Source organism: Perca fluviatilis, chromosome 18 (assembly GCF_010015445.1).
Source record: "Perca fluviatilis chromosome 18, GENO_Pfluv_1.0, whole genome shotgun sequence".
Lineage (NCBI taxonomy): Eukaryota > Metazoa > Chordata > Actinopteri > Perciformes > Percidae > Perca > Perca fluviatilis.
The window spans coordinates 34,646,871-34,661,230 of NC_053129.1; the positions used below are offsets into that span (position 1 = coordinate 34,646,871).

Here is a 14,360-nt window from a genome sequence, read left to right on the forward strand (position 1 = left end):
GTGTGTGTGTGTGTGTGTGTGTGTGTGTGTGTGTGTTGAGCTGAGTGTGTGGTGTGTGTGTGGTGTGGTGTGTGTGTGTGTATCTGAGTCTGATGTGGGTGTGTTGTTCGTGTGTACTAGTCTGAGTGTGGGGGGTGGTGTGTGTGTGGTGGTGTGTGTGTGTGTTTGTTTGTGTGTGTGTGTGTGTATCTGAGTCTGAGTGTGTGTGTGTATCTCTGTGTGTGTGTGTGAGTTACTGACTGGAGAGGTCGGAGGGCGTCACGATGTGATAGTTGAAGTTCCTCTTGACGAGGATCCCCGAGACCCTCTGACCCTGAACGCACTTCCTGTCGGTCAGGGAGCCCATCACCTGCAGCAAAGCATGCTGGGAGTTAACAGCGGTCACAAGCACTCACAACTACTGGAAGAAGATAACTTGATTAACTCAAGATGGAAGGATCGTGTAAATGAAATAGAATATATAGAATATATATAGAATGAAATAACATGGGCGAGGTATACAGTACCACACATATGTCTAATCATCTCGCTGTGTGCGTCTGAGTGTGTGTCTGTCAGTCTGTCTGAGAGTGAGTGAGTGTGTGTGTGTTGTGTGTGTCTGTCAGTCTGTCTGTCTGAGAGAGAGTGAGTGAGTGTGTGTGTGTGTGTGTGTGTGTGTGTCTGTCAGTCTGTCTGAGAGTGAGTGAGTGTGTGTGTGTGTGTGTGTGTGTCTGTCAGTCTGTCTGAGAGTGAGTGAGAGTGTGTGTGTGTGTGTGTGTGTGTCTGTCAGTCTGTCTGAGAGTGAGTGAGTGTGTGTGTGTGTGTGTGTGTGTCTGTCTGTCTGTCTGAGAGTGAGTGAGTGTGTGTGTCTCAGTGTGTCTGTCTGAGTGTGTCTGTGTGTGCATGTGTAGGAGTAACTACCTGTAAATGTGTGTGTGTGTGTGTGCGTCTGAGTGTGTATCTGTGTGTCAGTCTGTGTGTGTGTGTCTGAGTGTGAGTGAGTGAGTGAGTGAGTGAGTGAGTGAGTGAGTGAGTGATGTGTGTGTGTGTGTGTGTTTGTGTAGGAGTAACTACCTGTAAATGTGTGTGTGTGTGTGTGTGTGCGTCTGAGTGTGTATCTGTGTGTCAGTCTGTGTGTGTGTGTCTGAGTGTGAGTGAGTGAGTGAGTGAGTGAGTGAGTGAGTGAGTGAGTGAGTGAGTGTGTGTGTGTAGGAGTAACTACCTGTAAATGTGTGTGTGAGTCTGTCTGTCTGTCTGTCTGTCTGTGTGTGTGTGTGCCTGTGTGTGTATCTATGTGTGTGTGTCTATGTGTGTCTCTCTGTGTGTGTGTGTGTGTCTATGTGTGTCTATGTGTGTCTCTCTGTGTGTGTGTGTCTATGTGTGTGTGTCTATGTGTGTCTCTCTGTGTGTGTGTGTCTATGTGTGTGTGTCTATGTGTGTCTATGTGTGTCTCTCTCTGTGTGTGTGTGTCTATGTGTGTCTATGTGTGTCTCTCTCTGTGTGTGTATATGTGTGTGTCTCTCTCTGTGTGTGTGTCTCTATGTGTGTGTGTGTGTCTATGTGTGTCTCTGTGGGTGTGTCTATGTGTGTGTGTCTATGTGTGTCTCTGTGTGTGTGTGTCTCTGTGTGTGTGTGTGTCTCTCTCTATGTGTGTGTGTGTCTCTGTGTGTGTGTGTGTTCTCTCTATGTGTGTGTGTGTGTGTGTGTGTCTGTCTCTATGTGTGTGTGTGTGTCTATGTGTGTGTGTGTCTCTCTCTATGTGTGTGTGAGAGTGTGTGTGTCTGTCTCTATTGTGTGTGTGTGTGTCTCTATGTGTGTGTGTGTGTCTCTCTGTGTGTGTGTGTGTCTCTATGTGTGTGTGTGTCTGTCTCTCTGTGTGTGTGTGTCTGTCTCTATGTGTGTGTGTGTGTCTCTATGTGTGTGTGTGTCTCTCTCTATGTGTGTGTGTGTCTCTCTCTATGTGTGTGTGTGTGTGTCTCTATGTGTGTGTGTACTGAGACAGACCTTGGCCAGTTTCTCTCCTCTGAAGTTGAGCGTGACTGCCTCTGTGTTTCGGGGGTTGTGGACCTCGATGTCGACCTCGTCGTTGTCTTCGTACTCGCGGATCAGCGCCGCTTTCAGACGGGCCATCTCGTTCTGCTCGCCGTGGACCAGAATCTGGACACACACACACACACACACACACACACACACACACACACACACACACACACACACACAGTTATGTCGTTTCATCCCTCCAGTGTTTTTATGATCGCTCTGTTTGTATTTTATATTATTGACGTTTTTAAGTTTGTATCTACCATAGAGTTTCTTGTCAGCTTGAAGTAGAGCTGGGCAATATATATATATATATATATATATCGTGATATGAGACTACATATCGTCTTAGATTTTGGATATCGTAACATTGTGATATGACTTAAGTGTCTTTTCCTGGTTTTAAAGGCTGCAATACAGTAGAGTGATGTACTAGGTCTGCTCGATTACGGAAAGAAAATATAATTACGATTATTTCAGTCAATATTGAACTGTTGGATGCATGTATTACTTTTCTTCAATTTTCACACTTTTGCAAAGTCATCCAGTGGGCCTGATTGCACCCTTTGGCGAGCTGTTTCTGGCCCACGAGCCGTGTTTGACAACCCTGCTTTAAAAAGGTCCCATGGCATGACAATTTCACTTTGAGGTTTTTTAACATTAACGTGAGTTCCCCCAGCCTTCATATGGCACATTCTAAGGAAAGCTCATTGTGGGCTGGCTCTAGTGTCTGTAATTCTGCACCAAGGCTGAATTTCGGGAAAGAGACTTCAGATACAGTATTAGGGGACCACTAAGGTCTATATAAAAGAGACTTCAGATACAGTATTAGGGGACCACTAAGGTCTATATAAAAGAGACTTCAGATACAGTATTAGGGGACCACTAAGGTCTATATAAAAGAGACTTCAGATACAGTATTAGGGGACCACTAAGGTCTATATAAAAGAGACTTCAGATACAGTATTAGGGGACCACTAAGGTCAATATAAAAGAGACTTCAGATACAGTATTAGGAGACCGATACCAATACTGTGTGTGTGTGTGTGTGTGTGTGTGTGTGTGTGTGTGTGTGTGTGTTTACCACGTGGGGAGGTTTGAGCGCCCGGATGAACTCGCTGGTCTGCTGGTAGTCTGTGTGAGCCGAGAAGGAGATGTAGTCCACAGACATCTTGAGAGGAAGCTTCTGACCCGACATGGTGGCGATCTCATCGGGCTCCGTCATGATGTGCTGACACAAAAACACAAACACACACAAACACACACAAACACACACAAACACACACACACACACACACACACACACACACACACACACACACACACACACACACACACACACACACACACACCTCATTACAACAGCGCACAATACCGGTAATGTGCCAGTGTTAGCCGGCCTTACAATGGATGGATGAGTAAACGGTACTTTAAACTAACTCAGATGTTAATGTAAACATTAAACTGGTTGTTAATGATCGTATTAAGTTATTAGGCAGTAAAGTAACCTTGTGTGTGTGTGTGTGTGTGTGTCTGTCTGTGTGTGTGTGTGTGTGTGTGTGTGTGTGTGTGTGTGTGTATATGTGTATGTGTGTTGTTATTGATCGCATTTCAACAGATGCCAGTGGTTTACTTTGCGTTATGGAAGACTTAGGTGAATGTATTTCTTATAAAGTCTTATAAAGGTAGGGGGAAACCCTGGTTACATGGGTCTGGCTCGGATACCCTGGTTATGTAGGTCTGGCTCTGATACCCTGGTTACATGGGTCTGGCTCTGATACCCTGGTTATGTGCAGAGGTGTATAGTCCAGGTGCCAGAAAGTAAAAATCCTGCCATGTTTTTGGATCTGCCTCTACATCTAGAACAGGTGTTTTCACTAACGAGCTCATCTACCTGGTAGAGGAGCTGGTTTAGTGATGGTTGGGACAGCTGCTGGACAGGATTTCTACTTCCTGGCACCTGGACTATACACCTCTGGTTATGTGGGTCTGGCTCTGATACCCTGGTTATGTAGGTCTGGCTCTGATATCCTGGTTACGTGGGTCTGGCTCTGATACCCTGGTTACGTGGGTCTGGCTCTGATACCCTGGTTACATGGGTCTGGCTCTGATACCCTGGTTATGTAGGTCTGGCTCTGATATCCTGGTTACGTGGGTCTGGCTCTGATACCCTGGTTACGTGGGTCTGGCTCTGATACCCTGGTTACGTGGGTCTGGCTCTGATACCCTGGTTATGTGGGTCTGGCTCTGATACCCTGGTTATGTGGGTCTGGCTCTGATACCCTGGTTATGTGGGTCTGGCTCTGATACCCTGGTTATGTGGGTCTGGCTCTGATACCCTGGTTATGTGGGTCTGGCTCTGATACCCTGGTTATGTGGGTCTGGCTCTGATACCCTCGTTACATGGGTCTGGCTCTGATACCCTGGTTACATGGGTCTGGCTCTGATACCCTGGTTATGTGGGTCTGGCTCGGATACCCTGGTTACATGGGTCTGGCTCTGATACCCTGGTTATGTGGGTCTGGCTCTGATACCCTGGTTACATGGGTCTGGCTCTGATATCCTGGTTACATGGGTCTGGCTCTGATACCCTGGTTACATGGGTCTGGCTCTGATACCCTGGTTATGTGGGTCTGGCTCTGATACCCTGGTTACATGGGTCTGGCTCTGATACCCTGGTTATGTAGGTCTGGCTCTGATATCCTGGTTACGTGGGTCTGGCTCTGATACCCTGGTTATGTGGGTCTGGCTCTGATACCCTGGTTATGTGGGTCTGGCTCTGATACCCTGGTTACATGGGTCTGGCTCTGATACCCTGGTTACGTGGGTCTGGCTCTGATACCCTGGTTATGTAGGTCTGGCTCTGATACCCTGGTTACATGGGTCTGGCTCTGATACCCTGGTTATGTAGGTCTGGCTCTGATACCCTGGTTACGTGGGTCTGGCTCTGATACCCTGGTTACGTGGGTCTGGCTCTGATACCCTGGTTACGTGGGTCTGGCTCTGATACCCTGGTTACGTGGGTCTGGCTCTGATACCCTGGTTACGTGGGTCTGGCTCTGATACCCTGGTTACGTGGGTCTGGCTCTGATACCCTGGTTATGTGGGTCTGGCTCTGATACCCTGGTTATGTGGGTCTGGCTCTGATACCCCTGGTTTGTGGGTCTGCTGTACCCTGTTACTGGGTCTGGCTCTGATACCCTGGTTACATGGGTCTGGCTCTGATACCCTGGTTATGTGGGTCTGGCTCGGATACCCTGGTTACATGGGTCTGGCTCTGATACCCTGGTTATGTGGGTCTGGCTCTGATACCCTGGTTATGTAGGTCTGGCTCTGATATCCTGGTTACATGGGTCTGGCTCTGATACCCTGGTTATGTGGGTCTGGCTCTGATACCCTGGTTATGTGGGTCTGGCTCTGATACCCTGGTTATGTGGGTCTGGCTCTGATACCCTGGTTATGTGGGTCTGGCTCTGATACCCTGGTTACGTGGGTCTGGCTCTGATACCCTGGTTACATGGGTCTGGCTCTGATACCCTGGTTATGTGGGTCTGGCTCGGATACCCTGGTTACGTGGGTCTGGCTCTGATACCCTGGTTATGTGGGTCTGGCTCTGATACCCTGGTTATGTAGGTCTGGCTCTGATACCCTGGTTACGTGGGTCTGGCTCTGATACCCTGGTTATGTGGGTCTGGCTCTGATACCCTGGTTATGTGGGTCTGGCTCTGATACCCTGGTTATGTAGGTCTGGCTCTGATATCCTGGTTACATGGGTCTGGCTCTGATACCCTGGTTATGTGGGTCTGGCTCTGATACCCTGGTTACGTGGGTCTGGCTCTGATACCCTGGTTACGTGGGTCTGGCTCTGATACCCTGGTTATGTGGGTCTGGCTCTGATACCCTGGTTATGTAGGTCTGGCTCTGATACCCTCGTTACATAGGTCTGGCTCTGATACCCTCGTTACATGGGTCTGGCTCTGATACCCTGGTTATGTGGGTCTGGCTCGGATACCCTGGTTACATGGGTCTCGCTCTGATACCCTGGTTACGGGTCTGGCTCTGATACCCTGGGTTACGGGTCTGGCTCTGATACCCTGGTTACGTGGGTCTGGCTCTGATACCCTGGTTACGTGGGTCTGGCTCTGATACCCTGGCTATGTGGGTCTGGCTCTGATACCCTGGTTATGTGGGTCTGGCTCTGATACCCTGGTTACGTGGGTCTGACTCTGATACCCTGGTTATGTGGGTCTGGCTCTGATACCCTGGTTATGTGGGTCTGGCTCTGATACCCTGGTTATGTGGGTCTGGCTCTGATACCCTGGTTATGTGGGTCTGGCTCTGATACCCTGGTTATGTGGGTCTGGCTCTGATACCCTGGTTATGTGGGTCTGGCTCTGATACCCTGGTTACGTGGGTCTGACTCTGATACCCTGGTTATGTGGGTCTGGCTCTGATACCCTTCAATTAAAAACCCACCTTGGCGAGCGTTCCCTCCACGCAGTACCCGGCGATGATGACGCCGTTCCTCTTGTCGGTGCACCAGCTCTCAAACAGCTCTCTGGACAGACCGCTCTGCATCATACCGGGAGACGCCATGACCACGCTGGGGCCGATGTCGTCAAAGTGGTCCATGCTCTGGAAGAGAAAACAGCCCCGTGACACCACGTACTTCAGGGTTCATAAGCATTTTAACCAGTACTTTTCCATGACTTTTCCATGACTTTTCCATGACTTTTTCATAACTTTTTCATGACTTTTCCATGACTTTTCCATGACTTTTCCATGACTTTTCCATGACTTTTTCATAACTTTTCCATGACTTTTCCATGACTTTTCCATGACTTTTCCATGACTTTTCCATGACTTTTCACATGATTTTTCGCATGACTTTTAGCTTGACTTTTTCATGACTTTTCCCATGACTTTTAGCTTGACTTTTCCATGACTTTTTCATAACTTTTTCATAACTTTTTCATAACTTTTCCATGACTTTTCCATAACTTTTTCATAACTTTTCCATGACTTTTCCATAACTTTTCCATGACTTTTCCATAACTTTTCCATAACTTTTCCATGACTTTTCCATGACTTTTTCATGACTTTTTCATGACTTTTCACATGATTTTTCGCATGACTTTTTCGCATGACTTTTAGCTTGACTTTTTCCCATGACTTTTAGCTTGACTTTTAGCTTGACTTTTAGCTTGACTTTTTCCATAACTTTTTCCATAACTTTTCCATGACTTTTTCATAACTTTTCCATGACTTTTCCATAACTTTTCCATGACTTTTCCATGACTTTTCCATGACTTTTCCATGACTTTTTCATGACTTTTCGCATGACTTTTTCATAACTTTTTCATAACTTTTTCATAACTTTTCCATGACTTTTCCATGACTTTTCCATGACTTTTCACATGATTTTTCGCATGACTTTTAGCTTGACTTTTTCATGACTTTTCCCATGACTTTTAGCTTGACTTTTCCATGACTTTTCATAACTTTTTCATAACTTTTTCATAACTTTTCCATGACTTTTCCATAACTTTTCCATGACTTTTCCATAACTTTTCCATAACTTTTCCATGACTTTTCCATGACTTTTTCATGACTTTTTCATGACTTTTCACATGATTTTTCGCATGACTTTTTCGCATGACTTTTAGCTTGACTTTTTCCCATGACTTTTAGCTTGACTTTTAGCTTGACTTTTAGCTTGACTTTTTCCATAACTTTTTCCATAACTTTTCCATGACTTTTTCATAACTTTTCCATAACTTTTCCATAACTTTTCCATGACTTTTCCATGACTTTTCCATGACTTTTCCATGACTTTTTCATGACTTTTCGCATGACTTTTTCGCATGACTTTTAGCTTGACTTTTCCATGACTTTTCCATGACTTTTTCCATGACTTTTTCATCACTTTTCCATGACTTTTCGCATGACTTTTAGCTTGACTTTTCCATGATTTTTAACTTGACTTTTCCATGACTTTTAGCTTGACTTTTTCATGACTTTTTCATGACTTTTAGTTTTGATCGGCGATCTTTAAGCCTGCTTTTTCATGATCTTTTAGCTGGACTCTTTGGGATCTTTTCGTCATGACTTTAAGCTTGACTTTTTCGCATGACTTTTCGGTTTATGACTTTTGAAGCTTCTGCGACTTTTCATGACGATTTTAGTTTGACTCTTTATGACTTTAGCTTTGATCTTTATGATCTTTCGCCATGATCTTTAGCTTGACTTTTATGATCTTTCGCGATGACTTTTGAAGATCTTTTTGCGACTTTTCGTGACTTAGCATGACTTCTTTTCCGGTTTAGTAACGCTTTTTTGACTTTTCCATTAATCTTCTATGATCTTTCCATGACTTTTCCATGACTTTCACACTATGACTTTTTATGACTTTTCCGCTTTTACTTTCTACGATTTCTCTCAACCTTTTCTGATTTTTCCTTTCTCTATACTTTATGCTTATGACTTTTCACAGTGCCATCTTTCCTGACTTTTGATTTTATGACTTTCCATGACTTTAGTTGATCTTCTATAACTTTATAACTTATGACTTTTATAACTCCATGATTTTCGATGACTTTTCCGCATGATTTTTATGATCTTTTTATGATTTCCATGACTTTTTGCAGAGATGACTTTATTGATTTTGCATGACTTTTCCATGATTTCTGGCTTTTCCATGACTTTTTTTATGACTTCTGCATGACTTTTCGGTGAGACTTTTAGCTTGATCTTTCCATGACGGAACTTTGACTTTTATGATTCTTTTACTTGATCTTTTCTTGACTCTTTTTCGACTTTGTTTGACTTTCCATGACTTTGCTTTTGATCTTTTTCATGATCTTTTCGCATGACTTTTCCATGCTTTTAGACTTTTCGACTTTGAGATTTTCATGCTTTAGCCCATCACGGATTTACACTTTTCGCTGTACCGGTTGACCATTTTTACTCTTTTCATGACTCTTTCATCTTTTATTTTCCTTTTCGCAGCTTTTAGCTTTTTCGCTTTACTTTTCCATGACTTTTTCAACTTTTAATGACTTTTCATGCTTTTAATTTGTGATGATTCGCTAGACTTTTCTTTGACTCTTCCACTTTTAGCTTTGACTTTTATCGGACTTCCGAGACTTTTGTTGTTTTGGTGGTCTTGGGTAGGGTGCGTATACTCGAAGATGCTTTAGTTGACTTGACTTCATAGCTTGATATCGTGAACCATGATTTATTATAGAATGATAACGATGACCATAACTTTTCCATGACTTTTCGGGCTTTTTTATGACTTTTCTCATGATGACTTTTGCATGATTTTTTATTCGACTTTTCATGATTACTTGATTTGAGGATTTTGACTTTTATAATTTTATAACTTTATGACTTTCATAACTTTCCATGACTTTCCATAACTTTTCCATGATTTTTGCTTGACTTTATGACTTCCATGACTTGTGATGGATGATCTTTTAGCTTTGATCTTTTCCATGACTTTTCCATGACTTTTCCATGACTTTTTCATCACTTTTGCATGACTTTTGATGACTTTAGCTGACTTTTCATGATTTAACTTGACTTTTTCCGAGACTTTTAGCTTGATTTTATGATTTTTCAATTTTAATTTTCATGTTTAGGACTTTTCATGACTTTTGATTGACTTTTCCATGATTTCGCATGACTTTTGACGGCTTTGATCTCTCCGATGATTATTGACTTTTCCATGACTTTTTAGCTTGATCCATGACTTTTAGCTTACTTTCATGACTTTTAGCTTGACTTTTATGACTTTTCGGAATGACTTTTAGCATGACTTTCTATGACTTTTCGCATGACTTTAGTTGGACTTTAAATGACTTTTTCTAAACTTTTCGCATATTCCATATCTTTTCGCATAACTTTTCCTTGACTTTTCATAACTTTTCCATGACTTTCCATGATCTTTTCCAGTCTTTTCACATGATTTTTGATGACTTTCCTCATGACTTTTTCGTTATGACTTAGGACTTTCATGATTTTCCATGTTTAGCGACTTTTTCCATAATTTAATTCTAATTTTCCATGACTTTCATAACTTTTCATACTTATGATTTAATGACTTTTATGACTTTAACTTCAATTTTATGACTTTACGACTTTTAGCTGACTTTTAACTTTCATGACTTTTCCATGACTCTTTTCCATGACTTTTCCATGACTTTTCATCATTTTAGACTTCTATGATTTTCGCAGACATTGACTTTATGATTTTAACTTGACTTTTCCGACTTTATTTGACTTTTCATGACTTTTTTCATGACTTTTAGCTTCTGACTTTTCCACACTTTTAGTTTGACTTTTCATGACTTTTTCTTCGCATGACTTTTCCTGTTCGACTTTGGCATGACTTTTATTGGACTTTCGATGACTTTAGCCTGACTTTTCCATGACTCTTTTAGCTCTGACTTTTCAGACTTTCTAGACTTTTAGTGACTTTTTTTCATGACTTTTAGTTGATTTTCCATGACTTTTGCGATATTACAACTTTTTTTGATTTTTCATGATTTCAGATGATTTCCATATTTTTTCGCATAACTTTTCTTGACTTTTCGTAACTTTCTGATCTTTCATAACTTTTTTGATGACTTTTCAAGCAGACTTTTCGTGTGACCCCTTTAGCTTGACTTTTCTATGATTTTTTCATGACTTTTTCGCATGACTTTTTCATGACTTTTGTGATAACTTTTCGCATGACTTTTCATGACTTTTCCCGGACTTCAGCTTGACTTCATGACTTTTTCCATAACTTTATCACTTTTCCATGACTTTTCGCATGACTTTTCCATGACTTTTCCATAACTTTTCCATGACTTTTCCGCATGACTTCCATGACTTTTTCGCATGAACTTTAGCTGACTTTTAGCTTGACTTTTCCATGACTTTTCGTCATGACTTTATGATCTTTTCGCATGACTTTTAGCTTGACTTTTCCATAACTTTTCGATGACTTTCCATGACTTCATAACTTTCGTGATATTTACGTATGACTTTCGTGATGACTTTTCAATTACTTTCATGATTTTTACGACTTTCACATGATTTTCGTGATGACTCTTTCGCATGACTTTGAAGTTTGACTTTCCCATGACTTTTAACGTTGACTTTTAGTTGACTTTCAACTTTTCCATAACTTTTCCATGACTTTTCTAAGGACTTTCATGACTTTCCATGACTTTTTCGGCACTTCCCATAACTTTTCATAACTTTTCCAAGCGACTTTCCATGACTTTTTCCATGACTTTCCATGATTTTCGTGATGATCTTTCGCATGACTTTTAGCTTGACTTTAGCTTAATCTTTTGAGGTGACTTTTCCATGACTTTTAGCTTGACTTTTCCATGACTTTCCATAACTTTTTATAACTTTTCATAACTTTTCCATGACTTTTCCATAACTTTTCATAACTTTTCTGGCGACTTTTCTTAACATAATCGGCGTTTCCATGACTTTTTATGACTTTTCACTACGATTTTTCGATGACTTTAGCGTTGACTTTTCTTGCGACTTTAGTTTGACTTTTAGTTTGACTTTTATAATTTTTCTATAACTTTTTCTGCTATTCTATAACTTCCGGCGATTTTTATAACTTTTCTTTAGTGACTTTTCCATGACTTTTCCATGACTTTTCATGACTTTTTCATGACTTTTCGCATGACTTTACGCTTTTCGACTTTCCATGACTTAGCGACTTTTCCATGACTTTCCGTGACTTTTCATCACTTTTCCATGACTTTCGCATGACTTTTAGCGACTTTCCATGATTTTAATTCTGACTTTTCCGTGACTTTTAGCTTGACTTTTTCAGACTTTTAGTTTGACTTTTCCATGACTTTTAGCCCGACTTTTTCTAAGCGACTTTTATTGACTTTCCATGACTTTTCGTGATGACTTTAGCTTGACTTTTCGATGACTTTTAGCTTGACTTTTCCATGACTTTTAGCTTGACTTTTCCATGATCTTTACATGACTTTTTAGCGTGACTTTTTCATGACTTTTAGCTCTGACTTTTCCATGACTTTTTCCATGACTTCTTTTTAGCTTGATTTTTCATGACTTTTAGCTTTTGACTTTTCCATGACTTTTCGATGACTTTTAGCTTGACTTTTCATGACTTTTTAAGTGACTTTTCCAACTTTTCTATGACTTTTCCATGACTTTCATGACTTTTCATGACTTTTCCGATGACTTTTTCTTTACCGACTTTTTCACATGATTTTTCGATGACTTTTTCATGACTTTTTCATGACTTTTCCCATGACTTTTAGCTTGACTTTTCCATGACTTTTTCATAACTTTTTCATAACTTTTCCATGACTTTTCCATAACCTTTTCCATGACTTTTCCATAACTTTTTCATGACTTTTTCATGACTTTTCACATGATTTTTCGCATGACTTTTTCGCATGACTTTTAGCTTGACTTTTCCATGACTTTTCCCATGACTTTTAGCTTGACTTTTTCCATAACTTTTTCCATAACTTTTCCATGACTTTTTCTTAACTTTTCCATGACTTTTTCCATGACTTTTCCATGACTTTTCCATGACTTTTTCATGACTTTTCCATGACTTTTTCATGACTTTTCGCATGACTTTTTCGCATGACTTTTAGCTTGACTTTTCCATGACTTTTCCATGACTTTTCCATGACTTTTTCCATGACTTTTTCCATGACTTTTCCATGACTTTTCCATGACTTTTCGCATGACTTTTCGCATGACTTTTAGCTTGACTTTTCCATGATTTTTAACTTGACTTTTCCATGACTTTTAGCTTGACTTTTTCATGACTTTTTCATGACTTTTAGCTTGACTTTTCCATGACTTTTAGCTTGACTTTTTCATGACTTTTAGCTTGACTTTTCCATGACTTTTCGCATGACTTTTAGCTTAACTTTTCGGATGACTTTTAGCTTGACTTTTCCATGACTTTTAGCTTGACTTTTCCATGACTTTTACATGACTTTTAGCTTGACTTTTTCATGACTTTTAGCTTGACTTTTCCATGACTTTTCGCATGACTTTTAGCTTGACTTTTTCATGACTTTTTCATGACTTTTCGCATGACTTTTCCATATCTTTTCGCATAACTTTTTCTTGACTTTTCCGTAACTTTTTCATGACTTTTCATAACTTTTTCGCATGACTTTTCGCATGATGACTTTTAGCTTGACTTTTCCATGACTTTTTCATGACTTTTCGCATGACTTTTTCATGACTTTTCGCATAACTTTTCGCATGACTTTTTCATGACTTTTCCCATGACTTTCAGCTTGACTTTTCCATGACTTTTTCCATAACTTTTTCATCACTTTTCCATGACTTTTTCGCATGACTTTTCCATGACTTTTCCATAACTTTTCCATGACTTTTCCGCATGACTTTTCCATGACTTTTCGCATGACTTTTAGCTTGACTTTTAGCTTGACTTTTCCATGACTTTTCGCATGACTTTTTCATGACTTTTCGCATGACTTTTAGCTTGACTTTTTCCATAACTTTTCGCATGACTTTTCCATGACTTTTCATAACTTTCGCATGACTTTTCCATGACTTTTCGCATGACTTTCGCATGACTTTCGCATGACTTTTCAATTACTTTTTCATGACTTTTCGCATGACTTTTCCATTACTTTTCGCATGACTTTTCCATTACTTTTCGCATGACTTTTCCATTACTTTTCGCATGACTTTTCCATGACTTTTTCATCACTTTTCACATAACTTTTTGGCAAATTTCAATGACTTTTTCATCACTTTTCGCATAACTTTTTCTTGACTTTTCCATGACTTTTAGCATGACTTTTAGCTTGACTTTCGCATGACTTTTCAATTACTTTTTCATGACTTTTCCATGACTTTTCGCATGACTTTTCGCATGACTTTCCCATGACTTTTCAATTACTTTTTCATGACTTTTCGCATGACTTTCCCATGACTTTTCAATTACTTTTTCATGACTTTTCCATGACTTTTTCGCATGACTTTTCCTTGACTTTTCGCATGACTTTTAGCTTGACTTTTCCATAACTTTTCGCATGACTTTTCGCATGACTTTTCCATGACTTTTCGCATGACTTTCGCATGACTTTCGCATGACTTTCGCATGACTTTTCAATTACTTTTTCATGACTTTTCGCATGACTTTTCGCATGACTTTTCCATTACTTTTCGCATGACTTTTCCATCACTTTTCCATCACTTTTCACGTAACTTTTTGGCAAATTTCAATGACTTTTTCATCACTTTTCGCATAACTTTTTCTTGACTTTTCCATGACTTTTCCATGACTTTTTGGT

General features: G+C 40.5%; 1 pseudogene; it reads right to left on the bottom strand.

Moving 5' to 3' along the window:
* LOC120546457 overlaps positions 1 to 14,360 on the bottom strand; it is a 40,036-nt pseudogene that overhangs the window by 8,744 nt on the left and 16,932 nt on the right.